Here is a 17540-nt window from a genome sequence, read left to right on the forward strand (position 1 = left end):
GGAGGCAAAAGGTTGTAGTTAATGGTGTATTTTCAGAGGAAGGGCTTGTCACTATTGGGGTACCTCAGTGATCACTACTGGGACCTGAATTTTTTAATATTGTTTAGTATGATACAAATGTAAAATAATGCACTTGAGATATAAAAATCCCAAGGCAGAATATAGCATTAGGGACACTGATCAGTCAGAGACAACAGAAGAGAAGGACTCGGGAGTAATTATTTCTGATGACTTAAAGGTAAGTAGACAATGCAATAATGCATCTGAAAAAGCAAGCAGGGTGCTCGGTTGCATAGGGAGAGGCATTGGTAGCAGGAAGTGGTGGAAGCTAATACATTGAGAGAACTTAAACAGGCATGGGATAGACATACTGCTTTCCTCACTATAGGACCTAACCAAAGACTGATAGGTGTTTAAACCCCTTTCATCAGAAAAAACAGGCAGACTAGATGGGCCGAATGGTTTTTATCTGCTGTCAAATTTTGTGTTTCTATGTTTTATGCAAAGTCTAGCAATTGGTGAGCAGTAGGTCCAATAAGACCAGACCTTCTAAAAAAAAAAAGATCATATCTAATCCTCAAACATTAAGACATTTTGATCAAATTGGTAGGGACAGGGTCCATCCATCATGTAGCGATGCATGCGTGTTGCCAAAAAAGATATACATTATCAACTTTCTTTCTGCTGAGCAGACATTAGTAGAGAATATTACCAATGAAGCACATAGGAAATGACTTAAGCAAGAATTGTACTCAATTTAGACTTGTCTGATTGTTGTTGACATTCTTGTCAATAGCAATCGTGGAGAACAGTTTATAAGAAGTAATATTAAAAACTGATACCAAATTTGGCCAGTACACTAGAAAAAGTTAAATCTAAATAAAAAAGACTTCAAAGGGTCTCCGGGCACTGTTCAAAGTACACTTTTTTTTTTTTTTTTTTTTAAAAAGCTTAGCTGTCTCATCATATCTGTCTCCCACGGAACAAGTCTTGTCTTCTTCCAACTAAGGTCAATATAACACAGATTAATAAACAAAGCTCTGTTGGAATTTTAAAGACAGAACTATGTCCCTGGAGGGTTTAAATAAATCTGTGGAAATGGCATCTTAATAGACACTGCAATGAAATACAAAAAGGTATACAGTGTAACAGAGTATATTAACAGTGTTGCTATGGCATACGGTTATGTATGCTTAGCTTTGCTATCCAATGTGTCATGTAAATGCAACAACAATTAGGATAGTATGTGACATCACTTGCACTTATATTGCAATAAAATTACTATTACTGTTGTAATTTCCTTAACAAGCATTTAACCTTGTTCTGTAAACCATGAAACCACAAAATCTAGACATTATTTTTCATAAGGGTAAGCAATATGAAAACACTTCACACACACAAACATATGCCCACCCTCACTGACATGCGTACACACACATACAAACTTCACATATACTTATACATACATATTCATACAGATTCATAATTCATACACACATACATCACACGACTATAATATATATCATACAGAACCATAAAAATAAGGCCTAGTTCTCAATTGGAGTCTCCCCTTGGATGCACTCTGCTGGCCTAAATTTTATCTACATTTTCTTGGGCCGAGGACACAGGGGAACGTTCTCTCCCCTCAACAGTCTCCCTGAATCTGTTGCTCGAGGGAGTTTACATGTCCATCGCCTGCACCTATTGCAGAATTCATCAAAGTGCTAGACTAGACTTCTAAAATTTGGCATGGACTAGAGATGGAGCATTGGCCCATCCTGCTCGCCAAATGCTCCACCCCAGAAACCCATACATATGATTTCCACATGATCCATATACACAAAAAGCAAAAAAAAGCTGTAGTGTCGTGTCACAATATATGTGTGTGCGTAAGGCATTTTAGAATAGAATTTTAATACTTTGCAACAAATGAATGCTGGAAATGTGCTTATATGTAGGTAGTTCTGCTGATAAAATGATGTCATAGCTGTAAAAAAAATACCATATTTCTCACACTATAATAGGTTTGTATGGTTTGCTTACAAAACGTACCCATTGTGCAAGCAATGTTGTGTTTTTGTAATATAATTTTGTTAATTTCTACAGTAATACTACAGTGGAACATTTGAGTGCTCCTGTTATTATGAGCTGTTATTTATATCTGTAGCCTGGTCTGTTAATGTACCGAGAAAATCTATTACTGTGATATCTGAACAGTAACAAAAGAACAGAAGAGGGAGGGAAGCACTATCCATGCTTCATCTGGCACCTAGGTTTGACATTGACATGGAAAATAATGCAAACACAATCTAAACACACTTGTTTTCAGTAACACACATGTCAAAAGGCCATGGATTGGAGAATATGTAATAATTTTCTGCCAGCGCTTTGCAAGTCTTGATAGAGTGCACAACCTAGCAAGCTATGGTGGTTTAAGCAATCATACGGCATGCTCCTTCTCTTTATTCATTTATTTAATAACATGTTTAACATGCCTACTTCCTAGCAAATTTCATTTTTATATTTTTTTATATTCCTCACCTGCATGGTAAACAGATGTTATGTTAGCCTATGTACAGATTCCAAACCATCTGAGGTCCTTCACTGAAAATATCAATTTGTTTATATGTTTTTATCTATCCCACTAAGGCTAGGTTTCCACTTGGGTTTTTGTCCTGTGTTTTTTTCTTGATGAAAAACGCCAACAAAACTGCCACTGCATTTACCTGCGTTTTGGCATTTTTTCGGGAGTTTTTTCTGGAGTTTTTTCTGGCGTTTTAGCCTTTCTGTGGAAATTGCTTTTTTTGACCTTAGGCAGTTTTCCAGCCTTTACAAGTTAGAAGTTTCACCCAGCTAAAAGGGATTAGGATAAATGGCAAGTATCTGCCCCCTCCTGATGTCCTTTACTTGGTAGAGTTCTACTTAAACGCCCCGGCGGACCCTTTTGTCTCTTTTCTGTGGTTTGTAAGGAATGTCTGCTCCTCTAGGAAGATTGGCCCCAAATGCAAATTGTTTGCTGTTGCTTTTGGCACGCAGGATCCAGTTAATGTGTCGGGTATGTTTGTTTGTAATGGCATGTTTGGTCCCAATGGTGTAAAATTCAATATGAACTTTGTTTTGTGTGAAACTGTTTGTTTTCAGCCTATTTCTCGTAGGACACACAGATACTGGATCCATCCTCTGCATTGTAACTGTGGAAAAAAATGCCATAAAAAAACGCCAAGGCAAAAAACCCACATGGCTTTTTCATGGCGTTTTTTCTCTCCCATGGACTTCTATTGGAGAAAAACGCCAAGATTTCCTTGCAAAAAACGCCAGAGTGTCAACATGCTGCGATTTTGAAAAACTGCCACAGAGCCCAAAAAAGCAAAAAAACGCCAAAGAGGACTGAAAAAACGCCAAACAAAAAAACGCCAAACAAAAAAACGCCAAGTGGATATGGCATTGTGCGATTTCCTATTGAAGAACAGCTAACATCTGGCTGCAGCGTTTTTTCACTAAAAAAACGCCATGTGGCTGAATTGGCGTTTTTATGGGCGTTTTTGGCCTTTTGTGAATCCTCAAATCCTGCCCTGTGTTCCAGGTTGTATACTTTTAAGGACACATCAACATTCTCGTTTATCAATTTATGATAGCTAAATCTGTAAAACATGTTACCTTCCAAGCTACCTATAACATTCTTTTACAAATCCATGTAGCATTTTGGTTTGTGCCTTTTGATTTTTTCTTTTCCTCGGTTAAATCATGTTTGCATTTTTAACATATTTTTAATTGTTCAACAAGGGATCAGGATCAAAGAGGTATTCATCATCCAGAACGAACAGAAGAGGACAAAACCATGTGGAGCAGCCTTCCATAACATTAAGTTAACATTTAGAAAAGAGAAAAAGCTATTAAATTAAAAGTGAAAATACCGGTACATATTGGTCACAGGGAATATGAATGGTTGAAACAAGACATTTCTAGTGATTATCTTGTACTGTGGGGTGTAGGTAATAGCTATAGAAGGGGTTTTCCGCAGAGACTAAGTAATTACAGATAATTAACAAGTCTTGGGACCTACCCCAGTATTCCAGATTTTGGATTACTCTAGAAATATTCAAGCAGGAAATTCTCTTATAACGATGGTCATTTTTTATTCCAACTTAACATGATTTGTACATCTCAATGTCTGTATGCAATTTACAGGCAAAGTTTGTATTAGCATTCCAACTTAACATGTAAATTGCCAATTAGGCCTTCCATCTCTTCAAGTCTCCATCTCTCATATGTAAATAAAACAATCTATTGAGGGAAAAGTAGCTGTAGAAAGCATATAATTAGGTAACAAATTAAGTCAATGTATTACTAAAACTGAATCCTGGCAAATTGCAATACAAGCCAGCTATCTATATGCCATATTTTTTTTTCAAGTGAAAAAAAAAACAAGCTTTTCTTAACTTATTCTAAAACTCCCTACCAAAGATCACCTCACAGAGATCAAATGAAAAGTTAGAGGCTTGGTAAAAAATGTTTTTTTAATTTAAGCTGATCTGGAAAGGGTGTGAATGATATAGTATCTACTGTTAGTTGGCATTTATCAATATGGATGGCTATACTTTACAGAATGCTTCAGCCTTATCTAACAGTTGTACACTTGATGTCAGAGTCAAATGCTGGAGTATGTTCCTCTCCCAAGAACAGATGTAGCCCATAATATCATTAATGTTTTTCTGCTAAAAGTGCCACATGAATTTAGCAGCTGTCAGCATTTTCATGCCCAGTTTCATATATTTCTAAAAAATGTGCTCTTCTACCTCCCAAGTAAAAATATGTACACATTTTTCCTGGTAAACATATTCATTTCTGTGTGCCTATTTTGAGCTGAAGTTGAGTTTAATTAATATTTGTGGCATTTATCTATTTTGTTATTTTTTTCCCCTTCAGTCTTTAAAAAGAGAGCTATGCTGAATATTTAGTAGACATGTGCAATTGGATCAAAAACAATTCCAATTTTTTGGTTCCTTTTTGGGCCATCTCTTACATCTTCTTGTTCTGCAGCTTCTTGTTCTCCTCTCTTCTATCTTCGTCTGCATCTCCGCGGACATAGCCGCCTAGCAAACTGCTTTCAGTAACATCATCTCCTCTGATTCTCCAATGTGACGTCTGATCACCAATCCTCCAATCAGAGGAAAGGACACCACCAGAAGCTCTGCCATTCACATGAGGTTATCATAGCAGACATTCACACAAGGTTATCATAGAGGTTTACACAGGGTTATCTTAGGGCAAAATGGCGGAGCTTCCCGGGACATCCTCTATCCTGAACCTCCAGTCTGCTTGCAAAAGCAGAACAGTAGGGTTGCTTTGTGGGGCTACCTGTGATGTTCTATGCATATTTTAACTAAAGGGGAAGGGAGGAGGTCATCCAGCCAGGTATGGAATCTAATAGGGTGCTAACAATAAAAAATGTAGCATGAATAATTTGTATGATAAATATTTTACCATGATGAAGTTTGGCAAATTAGGCCCATATTCAACTCTTTTAATGGATAGGTATACAAAATATCTTGCACTTTAAGTCGTTTACCTACTGAGGCTAAGATCTGATCTTGAGAAAAAAAGTTTACTTTATGGTGATGCATCCCCTTGAAATATGTGTGGTTTTCAGCATAACAAAGAGTAAGGAGGTCTAATTCCAAATAAAATTGAAATTGAAACCTTTATAGTATACAAAACGTAAGTTTCCCTGTTGTGTCAGACCAGATCTTTCTTAACTCACCTACAGGTTAATTCTGTAAAAAAAACAGTTCCTCATAAGCCTCAATAGTCATGTCTCAGTTTACATTCCAGCTTACCTTCATAGTTGCCAGGGAGGACACTCAGACTGTAAGTATGGCTAGACAAATTTTATGTACAGAATTTTGGGAAAAGACAATAAGATAGCACAAAATGATTGGACTAACAGTATATGAGGATATAAGATAATATTTCCATGAAAATGACACAGGGATTGAAGTGCCAAGACATACTAGCTAGTTCAGTTTTCCAGTTCCAACAGAGATCTACTCAACATTCCCTTCAATGAATGCCTACGTTAAGAATTATTTTAAACTAAATTTGGGAAACAACTAGTCATTAATGAAGGAACTCTAATTGTTTAATATAAAACAGATTAATTTGTATACACTGCTTAATTATATATGTATCATTCTAAACATGCAGCTACTGGTAATTATATGTGTATTAATTGGCAGCCAGTAGTTATTGATATCTTCCCCCCCCAAAAAAAATCAGAGAGCATATCAGTATATGCAATGTGCATATATTATGTAGTTTTACACAAACACCACCAGATGGCATCCTTTGAAATGTACAGCATAGTGGCAATAAACTGTGTATGCATGATTTTAAGTCAAGACACGGAGGCTCATATTGTGCATTAACCCTTTCTTTACTCCCACACAGCAGCAAAGAAAGTACAACAGTAAATAAGAAAAAACAGTAGGAGTGTACACATAACAACCCCTCCCACATAACATGCATCCCATAAAAGGGACACATATCCCAAAATCCTCCTCTTTCTTTGCTGCTCCCAGACAGCAGATAAGTATTTCCTGACCTCTATTACTTTTTGGTATATTATTGTGTTTGTGGACTGTGGGCTTCTCCCTTGTGGGGTTTCCTGTGGTCCAGAGTTTTACTTATATATTCCTATATTTTATTGTATATTTTATTTTGTATATTGCTTTTATAGTATTATTGTGTCCCTGGTTTCCTTACCTGGTCTTGGTGTTCCCGTGCTCCCTGTCGGGCCGGGCGCTCGGAGGACCTCTATCCCTTTGCCTGTCCTCCCCCATACCCCCCCCCCTTGTTTCTTGCAGGCTTCTGCCTGTTTGTTCTTGCCGCCGGCGTTTCTTTCGGTTCGCCGGCGTTTTTTCTGCGGCGGTCAGCCGGCGTTTTTTCGCTCGGCGGTCCGCCTGCGTTTGGTTGCGGCGGTCCGCCGGCGTTCTTTCACTCGGCGGCCCGCCGGCGTTTGGTTGCGGCGGTCCGCCGGCGTTTTGCTTCGGCGGTTCCGCCGGCGTTCTTTCACTCGGCGGCCCGCCGGCGGTTAGTGGCGGCGACCCGCCGGCGTGGTTTTTCTTTGGCGGTCCGCCGGCGTGGTTTCTTTGGCGGTCCGCCGGCGTTTGTGCTCCGGCGGTCCGCTCGCGTTTGTTTTATTAGGCGGTCCGCCGGCTTTGTTTTCTTTTGTGCAGATCCCTTTCGGCGGTCGCGTGTGCTTCCGTCGGTAGGGTTCTGCCGGGCATTTTGTTGTGCGTCTTTGACGTCCTGCGCTCCTATCCCTGGCTCCTCCGACGTTCTTCGCGGGCTTTTCTCACTTTAGTCCTGCGACGTGCGGTGAATAGAGCCTCGGGTCGAGCGTTGTGTCCTTTCTGGCATCTCCTGTTCCTGCCTTCGCCGTTTTTTCGCTGCAGGTGGTTTTTTCTGTTCTCTTTTGCCATATTTCTTAAAGGGGCATATCCCTGTTACTTTATTTTTCAACAGTGCTTATATACCTTTTATATATACAGATATGGCTGGTCGCCAATCCCCTTCTAGGGATATATCTGATGTTGAATCCTCTCCCAGAGAGGATCTTCCAGTTGATTTGCCTTCTAGTGACCCTTTGCAGGAATTAAATAATTCGGTTTCAATGGCTATTGCTTCTGCAATGTCATCTATGACTACGGCCTTGTCAGCTTCTCTGACTCAGGCCATTAAGAAATCCCTGCCTGGGCCTGTGCACAGCACAGATCCCCCCTCTGATTCTTCCCATAAGCCCTCTGGGGGAAAGAAGGTGTCCTTTAAGTCTCACCATATTAATGTGTCTGCCTCCAGAACCTCTAAGAATGATGATGATTTTGCCATCCAAGATAGCGTTCCACCAAAACGCAAAAGAGCCCTTACCCGCCGGGCAGAACAGGCGAGGAAGTGGAAAAGTGCCAGAGCACTTTCCTTTAGCTCTTCTGATTCTGAGCTAGAATCCGTTGAGGAGGCTTGGAATTCATCTGATTCCAGTTTGGGGGATCAGTTCACTAATGATTCGGCACCACCTTCTGAGGTTGCTGCGCAGGCTAGTTCCTCGCAGTCTGGTTGCCGTCCTAAGTCCCCGGACGCTGCTGTCCTTGATCAATTTGGTGAGCCATATTTTGATCCTGAGGATCTTCACCATCCCCGTTCCGCTGAGTGGGTTCCTTCTGACCATGTGGCCCGCTATTTACAGGCCAGGGTGCGTAAGCCCCTAAGCAAAAGCTCGCGCAGCAAGCTTCGCGCGGAATGCCCACGGCCTATTGTCCCAGGCAAGGTCTGTGAAACTCCCATTGTTGACCCTAAGATGGTCCAATACTTGGCAAAGTCTGGTTGGAACCCCCGTAAAGGCCTGGAATCAGCCCTCAGGGCCACGCAGGATAAGCTCCTGGATATCTTTGGTCCCTTGACCAAGATGTTCCAAATGATTGAGGAATGGGTGGCTTCCGGTTCCCCTCCAGACCCTGTAGTTCTCCGTGGCTGGATGCAACGGGCCATATGCATTGCCGGCAACACAAATACCTCTCTCTCTATCGAGCGGCGTAAAGCCATTTTGTTTAAGATCGAGCCGAAGTTGTCAAACCTGGCTCTCACGGAGATGGGCAGCGAGGCTCAGGGCCTCTTGTTTGGGGATTCCTTTATTAAGGATCTCGGGCGCTATGTGGGGGCCTTCACGGCTCTGGATAAAGCTCAGTCCTCTATGAGGAAAGTCTTTAACCCTCGGGTTTCTCCCAGGGCCGGCAGAGGTAGGAGCCGTCTGTCCGGCCGCTCCTTCACGGGCTCAGTGCGCTCGAGCCGAGGCTCCTATTCTTCTTTCCATGCTCAGCGGCCTCAGTTCCAGGGCAACTATTCCGGCAGACAGCCTTTCTTCCCGCAACGCGGACGCCCGTGGCGGGCCAGAGGCCATCGTGGATCCCAGTTCTCCCGCCGTCCCTCCGGTAAGTCTCTTTCCATCTCACCCTTTTTCCCGCTATCCTGTCGGGGGCAGACTCACCCATTTTTTACAGGTTTGGCAAGCTGTCACTTCCGACGCTTGGGTGCTGCAGACGGTCCGGGGTTATGTCATCGAACTGGTGGGTTCTCCCCAGATGTTTTCTCCCCCGCGCCCGTTTCGTTTCTCCCAACAGGACGCAGAACTGGTGGATGCCGAGATTTTCTCCCTGGCCGAGAAGAACGCCATAGAACGGGTTCCCCCGGGCACCCCAGGTTTCCTCAGCAATATCTTCCTGGTCCACAAAAAAGGAGGTGGCCTCCGGCCGGTGATCAACCTGCGGCACCTCAACGGTTATGTCCGCTACCGCCACTTCAAGATGGAGGGCATCCATCTTCTTCGAGATCTCCTGCTGTCAAACGATTGGATGGTCAAGATCGATCTCAAAGACGCGTACCTCACGGTTCCGGTGGCGGAGGAGTCCAGGAATCTCCTTCATTTTCACTGGCGCAACGTCTCCTGGCGCTTCACTTGTCTCCCTTTTGGACTTTCGTCAGCTCCTTGGTGCTTCACCAAGCTTCTCAAGCCTGTGGTGGCGCTCCTGCGGTCTCGGGGTGTTCGGCTGATTATTTATCTGGACGATATGCTCCTCATGGCTCAGGACAAGGAGGTCTTGCGCATGCACACCCAGTGGACACTGGACTTGGTCCAGCAGTTGGGTTTCCTCGTCAACGAAGACAAGTCCCACCTTATCCCGTCCAGGAGGCTGGAGTTCCTGGGTTTCATCGTGGATTCCGTGGACAGTGTTCTTCGCCTTCCAACCTCCAAGATCCACTCCATCAAAAAGGAAATCCGAAGGGTTCTGCGTTTGCGGGCGGTCTCGATACGCCAGTTAGCCCGCATCATCGGCCTCCTAGCAGCCTCCATTCAGGCGATTTTTCCGGCTCCTCTACATTACAGGGCTCTTCAACGCCTCAAGATTCACCACCTCCGCGCGGGGGCGTCCTATGCGGATCTCATCACCTTGGATGCTCCCACCATAGCGGAGTTACGTTGGTGGTTGGCCAACATGTCCGCTTGGAACGGCAAGGCGATTTTCGGCACTGCACCGGATCTCTCAATAGATTCCGACGCCAGCCTCCACGGTTGGGGCGCGAGATGTGGCGAGATTTCCACGGGCGGTCCTTGGTCCCAGGCGGAGACGGGTTTGCACATCAATTGCCTGGAACTCCTGGCGGGATCGTTTGCCATACGGAGTTTCTCCAAGGATCGCATCAACTCTTGCATCCGTCTGCGCATGGACAATGTCTCTGCAGTGCGCTATATCAATTGCCTGGGGGGCACCCAGTCAGCCGTTCTGGCAGACCTGGCCAAGGATCTGTGGTCAAGCTGTGTGCAAGCGGAATATATTCCTGGGCTTTCCAACGTGGTGGCGGATTGGAATTCACGCTACCTCACGGACGCCAGCGATTGGACCCTGGAGTGGGGTGTGTTTTCATCTATTATGGAACTCTGGGGTCCGCTCCGCATCGATCTCTTCGCTTCCCGGTTGAATTCCCGTCTCCCTCTCTTCTACAGCTGGAGGCCAGACCCGGACGCGTTGGCAGTGGACGCCTTCCTGCAAGAGTGGTCAGGAGGACGTCACTACGCTTTCCCTCCGTTCGCTATGATCCCCAGGACGCTCCTTCAAGTCCGCCGGCAGCAAGTCACAGTGGTGCTAGTGGTACCGTTCTGGCCCTCCCTGGCGTGGTTCCCCAGTCTTCTGGATGTTTTGGTGGCGGTTCCTCGGTTGCTCCGTTCTCCCAACCCTCTGCTTCTGGATCCTGCGGGGGCTCCTCATCCTTTGATTCAGGACGGCAGTCTTTCTCTCCTGGCTTGTTTGGTCTCCGGGAGTCCGGACAATCCGCCGGCCTTTCGGTCTCGGCTCAGCGGCTCCTGGCGGGAGCTTGGGCTCCAGGTACCCACAAGTCTTATGGTGCAGCCTGGCAAGCTTGGTCTTCTTGGTGCTTGGAACGGGGTTTGGATCCCTTTTCAGCTCCTCTAACCTCTGTCATCCTTTTCCTTACCTCTTTGTTTGATTTAGGGCGTGCTTACAGAACCGTGAATCTGTATCGCTCTGCGATCTCTGCGGCTCATGTTGGTTTTGACGGGGTCCCTCTGGGCAAACACCCGCTGATTTGCCGTCTCCTTAAGGGTATCCGGCTTGCTCGACCGCCTCGTCCCAGGTATTCCTCTACTTGGGATGTGTCTCTGGTTCTGCGCCTTTTTCTCTCTTGGCCCCCTAATTCTGATTTGTCCTTGCGGCAGCTGTCGGCTAAGTTGGTTATGTTGTTCTGCCTCATTTCATGTAAACGCGTCTCTGACGTTCGGGCTCTCGACTGGGACGCTCGGTCTTTTATTCCTGAGGGGGTTCGTTTCGACATCTCACGTCGCACTAAAACCGCCATCAGGTCGGTCACTTACCCGGCTTTCCCGGCTAATGCCGCTCTGTGCCCTGTGGCTTGCCTCCGGGAATACGAGGCTCGCACTTTGGGTTTCCGTTCTGCTCTTTCGCCTCAGTTGTTTCTTTCTTTTCGCTCTCCTTATGCTCCTGTGTCGTCGGCGTCTTTATCTCGTTGGATCAAGTGGGTTATGTCCCTTGCTGGCGTGGATATCTCCAAGTTTGGGGCGCATTCTACTAGGAGCGCTGCGGCGTCCAAATCCCTGGCATTAGGGGGCCGCCTGGAGGATATTCTGCGCGCGGCGGATTGGTCCAGGGAATCCACCTTTCGGGACTTCTATTTTAAACCTATTGATCATGTTTTTTCATCGGTGGTATCCTAGCTTTGAACTTGCACAATATGAGCCTCCGTGTCTTGACTTAAAATTGGTGGATTTTACTAAAATATGACGTAAAGTCATGATTTTATGAAAGACACGGAGGCGAATATTGTTCCCTGCCCATTTGTCTAGCCCCCCCTTGTTTTGGCTTGGGGTGGTTTTTCTCCTGGCAGGTTGATGGTTCCCGTGGTCTGGTAGGTTTTTTGTACCTGGTGATGTATATTTGTTATGTTTTTCTCATGGGTTTTTATACGTACTATTCATGGCTGTAATCTGTTTTTGGTCTGCCTCTTTCGATGTTTGGGAACTGACTCACTAATTTGTGCCCACATTTTCTTCTCCCCTTCTGTTTTCTTAGGTTCCTCCTTTTAATCCTCGCCTACATGGTGGTGGTTGAAGTGTGATGCGGTCATCTCCTTGCCTTCGGTGTTCCGTTGGTCGTTCGTTCGGCGGTGGCGATTCCTGTTTGGCTCAAGTTGCCGGTTGTTCCTGTTTGGAGAGTTCAGTCTTCGTCGCAGCCTAGAAAGAGGAGGATTTTGGGATATGTGTCCCTTTTATGGGATGCATGTTATGTGGGAGGGGTTGTTATGTGTACACTCCTACTGTTTTTTCTTATTTACTGTTGTACTTTCTTTGCTGCTGTGTGGGAGTAAAGAAAGGGTTAATGCACAATATTCGCCTCCGTGTCTTTCATAAAATCATGACTTTACGTCATATTTTAGTAAAATCCACCAATTATACAGTATTCCGCCAGGGTTTTCATTAAAGTGTATGTCCTGCAGAGAGAGTGATAGAACTTTCATTGGAAATCTTTCTGCAGATAACGTATATTTCTTACTAGCATAAAGCTTATTTTTATACAGTATATCTCCTGTATCCATGCTGAAAATAGACAGAGAATAGGAATCACTGAGCTTGAGACCACATTCTGTTTGTCAGTCTATATACGTAATGATATAATTCTTTAAATGCTGTAGAAGACCAGTTCTGCTTTATGAAACAAAAATGTTTATATGCTATTTGACCATACACATGGTTTAATCATGCTCAATCAAGAGTGTAAGAATGATGAAGAAAACATGTAAATCTGCCTCCAGAAATGCCTTATACCCCTATATGCCACTCTGGCATATAGGGGGTTAAAAGGAATATCATGGGACAGAGTGGCATATAGGAGGTACAAGGCATTTCTGGAGGCAGAGTGGCATATAGGGGGTATAAAGCATTTCTGTAGGCAGAGTGGCATATAGGGGGTTAAAAGGCATTTCTAGAGGTGGAGTGGCATATAGGGGGTTAAAAGGCATTTCTAGAGGCAGAGTGGCATATAGGGGGGTTAAAAGGCATATCATGGGGCAGTCTGCCTCCAGAAAAGCCTTATGCCCCCCTATATGCCACTCTGCCTCCAGAAATGCCTTATACCCCTATATGTCACTCTGGCATATAAGGGGTTTAAAGGCATATCATGGGACAGAGTTGCATATAGGGGGTTAAAAGGCATTTCTAGAGGCAGAGTGGCATAAAGGGGGTTAAAACCCATATCATGGGGAACTCTGCCCCCAGAAAAGCCTTATGCCCCCCCATATAACACCCCCCCCCCGACTTACTACTGCTTCTGACTCCCTGGTGTCCGGTGAGGGCAGCAGGTGGAGGCCGGCATTCATTAAATTAAAGGGGCTGGCGTGCACCCACCGTGCCCCCCAATGGCTGTGCCTCAGCTCTTCGTCCCACCCCTTTTAAGACTTGGGACGAAGTGCTGAGGCATGGCCATTGGGCGGCGCGTGCACGCCAACCCCTTTAACTTCATTAGGCGCTCAGCTGCCGAGGAAGGCGGCCCGGCTGCCGCTTTCAATCGCGCTCGCAGCCGCTTAGCGGTTGTTTTGAGTGTTGGTCTGCCGGCCGCCTGCACCCACGGACCGTATTTTTAAGCTTACAAAGTATTCACAAAAACACAAATGTGTGTTTGATATGAAAAGTGTTGTTCTACAAAACATTATCGTATCCATTGCCTGCGTTTATTTCTGAAGAGGATTTGGGTACCAAGTACCAGGAAAGATCAGATATAGAATTGTTAAAGTATATAAAAAAGGGACATATTTAGCTTCCACACTAAGCTTCCACACGTCCTAGGCCAAGATCAGTGATCACCCTTTAGCTGGCCCATCAAAAAGCATTGCTACAGGGAGCCTGATCAAGCATAAAAGTAGAGGGCTACCATACCCTGGACATGCCTCCTTAGGCTCAGTCTGGAGATCTAAAAGACTCAGCAAGACTTGTAATTTGAATATACCGCAGCTTTAATCTGGGCTATTCCTTTCTTTCACATACTTTATGTATTAATGAGCCAAAAACCAAAACATTCAGTTCCTGAACCAGTTAATAAGAGATGGCAAGAATACGGCAAAACGGGTCTCCTCATTCAAGAGGGCCCAGCTCTCTCTCCTGGGTGCCCCCAGACAACTCAGTAACCAAGGAATCCAGCAGTAGAAGTGTGGCAGCTTGCACAAACAGTGTGAGGTGCATGAAGAAAGCACCACTTGTGAGGTATCTGTAAGGGGGAGGGAAAGCTGTGAAATCAGGAGAGAAATAAGGAAAATGAGGGCTGTTAGAGAGGGAGAGCTGAGGCAGAATGAGGGTGGTGAGAAGGGAGACCTAAGAGTGAAAGCTGTGAGAGCGGGAAAAAGGAGAGCAACGGCTGTGAGAGTGGGAGAGCTGAGAGAGAGAAAAAGCAAGTAAGTATATATTTATGTGTAAGTATATGGTGTTAACAACTGTATGTATGTGTAAGTGTGTGTTGCTTGCATGTGTTGGCATTTATTGTGTTTGAGTGCATGTGTAATGTATGGTGTTAGTGTGTGCCCATCATGGAGCACACTGAGCTGTTAAGGGCTATCCCATAACTAATTAATAGCATCAGGCATGATTGAGCCTATAGCATCCCTCATGGATACCTCCGCGATCATGTCCCTTTAAAGCACATGTCTTGTCCAGCTTATCTACACCATCACAAGAGCTACGTTCCCAACCTCAAAGGGACAGTTAAAGTCCCATCAGATCTCTAGTGATTTGAAGGTTGTCTACTGGGTCCTCATGGTGTGTAAAAGTTTCAGATGATCCAGAAGTCAACCACGGACTAGCTCCTGGACAGAATAAACCGTGAAATTGCTCCCCAATCAAAATGGCCAACAGAATCAATGCTTTAAAGGATGCTCAACATTTTTTGTGGCAAATATCCACTGAACTCACGTTGGCTAAAATTTGCCAAATCTAACAGACACCATTGTTACATGTCTGCGGCACAGTTCACTGATTTTCTGACACTACCTCTCTTACAACTGCTTCAATGTTTGCATTGCTCCAAACATATCTAACCTCTCTTCTTTCTTGGTGTAGCCTCTGACTTAGTTCTCTTCATTATTTCTCATATAAAAACTTACCAGGGTAGACTATCGGGACTCTTCCCTCTTCTTGGGGGGGTGGGGGGGATTCACGGATAGGTGAGGCTAGCCACATGTAGGCATGGGGCTAGCCACAGAGAGCCTTAAGTTGAAACAAATGAAAAGGGATTGGTGGGACATGTGAAGAGAGTGGATGTGGCTACAGGTCACTCCCCTTAAGGGAAAATAGGGAAATGACTTGAGGGCCCAGGGAAGAAAATAAGGACCAGTAGTTAATGAGAGGTTAGTTTCTTTTTAACCTTCTCCTGTTTTCTGTTATTCATTTTAACAATTAAGATATTAATACAAAACCCTACATTTGAAGTGGATGACTACTTTAAAGTCTCTTAAGATTCTGAGGTTTTGTTTATGTGTTTTAATGGAGATATGATCTAAACAACTGGGACATCATAGCTTCAGGTATGAAATGAAATGGTTGCTAAGCAACATCAGTCAAATGCTTGTTACACCCCTACAAAATTAGGAATAGGTTGTTATATTGATGTGTTCCCTTGTCCTGATTTGAGGGTTTCCATTCAGGGAAAACAGGTTAGATACTGCTTTATATGACAATGACATTTTCCATGGCAACTAACGGTTTTTATATCCAACACCTTTTTGTTGTCCAAGTTAATTATGTTTTAAGTACAAAAACAAAACATGAAAATCAATTAACCTGAAAATTACTATTGCATCGGATTCCCATTCCAACTTGCATGGTTATTTGTTTGCCTTTCAATTCTCATTTCCTTTCTTCACATTGCCCAAGCAACAATGAATACTTTACAAATATACATTACCAGAATGGCATTTGCAGGGTTAATAATGTTTGTTCTTGGTAAAAAAAAAAAATAAATACATTTCAGCTCTAGTATACAAGTTATTTTCACAAGCTGATGGCAGACAGTCGTGTAGTGGAACAATATCTCTGCATGACTGTATAAATGGCTGCTTTACAGGCATACAAATGCTCTGCCGAGCCCAGAAGGGATCCATTAGTACTGAAAATGTTATTATGTGACTTGCTTTAAGAAATAACAGCTTTGCTTCCTGGAGTCTGTGTGCTAATTCCCCAGATTTCTTGATTTTAAGCTTAGCCAAATTCAAAGCATATTTGTTTTTCAGATTGGATAACATCCGATTTACGTTAGATTGCTGCATATTGTGAAGAACAGCACAAATTGGTTAATAGAAAATGGAATTAAATATAATTCCCTTCTTAGTTAGGGTAAATGCATGGTGGTAGCTTATATCTGCTAGGAATCTACAAATCAGTCTTTTTTACTTCTCCATTGAAAATGGCAAAATATTATGTCATCTCTTGACATAAAAACATGTCTGCTTCAGCAGAAGCAAGATTTTGCAGGCTTTATTAGACACACTCACTGGAATGAATTGCTCTCTACATCAAAAAGGGATAGGCAGAGTCTCCATACAAAGACACCAATCACTGTAATAAAGCGTGTCTGCATTACTTCGTAGTGAGATTTCTACCTGCGCTCTCAAATCTGGTTCTGGAAGATGACACTTGTCATAACTTCCTGGCATGTCGAAGAATCTGGCTGTAGATACTAGCTGTTGCATTCATGCTTTAAAAAGCACAGGAAACACAAGAGAAACCGATATAAATTATACATTTCTTGAAATATTGGTTTATTTAGTGTATTTATGTTGTTTTGTTGTCCCAAAACCAAAGCACTCTGTGGTATGAACACAACTAGGAGCTATCGAGTTAAACCCATGTAGATTTCCTAGGACTAATTATTCCACATTTTCTGTCCTCCAGTCTGTAATCATGTTGCACATCTATGTCTCTACGTTCGATTCCCTAGCTCCCAACTCTGGCCTGGAGCCTGTTTTTTATGTATGCATTTTGTCATTTGGTACCTGTGACCAGCTTACTGTTTATCTGGTTCCATATGCTCCTCTTGTCCTTCTCCATATTTCATGCATGAACCCATCATTTACTGTGACATAGTTACTTCTGCTTTGACATTCTGCTTCAGACTCTCACTCTGTGGCGTACTTGATCATAGACTGTTATACAGATGTCTGCATTGTCTAGAATAGGTAGAATTTACTAACAAAAAGAACAGGTTAGTTCTAGGAACTGACACTAATGCAAACGTGATGATTTAACTTATCATCTTGCCATAAAAAGCAAGCCTATCACACTTCATGGTACTTCACATGACAATACAAACACAAAACTAAAAACAAGACCCAAACTAAAAGAATAGTAAAACAGGAACAAACATGCTTACTTGCAGCAGCCAGAAAACAAACAGAGGAACACAGTGGGGAAGGTT

General features: G+C 43.7%; 2 protein-coding genes across 2 annotated transcripts in view; one reads left to right on the forward strand and one right to left on the reverse strand.

Annotated features, from left to right (window-relative positions):
• Positions 1 to 17540, reverse strand: part of SMYD3 (SET and MYND domain containing 3) — a 300287-nt gene that overhangs the window by 160698 nt on the left and 122049 nt on the right. The window lies entirely within an intron of this gene.
• The window catches only part of LOC128483561 (LON peptidase N-terminal domain and RING finger protein 2-like), a 224433-nt gene continuing 222472 nt past the window's right edge, over positions 15580 to 17540 (forward strand). Inside the window, exon 1 of the transcript XR_008351084.1 lies at positions 15580 to 15591. The gene's annotated coding sequence lies outside the window, so the exon portion shown is untranslated. The remainder of the gene's footprint in view (positions 15592 to 17540) is intronic.

The sequence above is a fragment of the Spea bombifrons genome, chromosome 3, assembly GCF_027358695.1.
Source record: "Spea bombifrons isolate aSpeBom1 chromosome 3, aSpeBom1.2.pri, whole genome shotgun sequence".
Classification (NCBI taxonomy): domain Eukaryota; kingdom Metazoa; phylum Chordata; class Amphibia; order Anura; family Pelobatidae; genus Spea; species Spea bombifrons.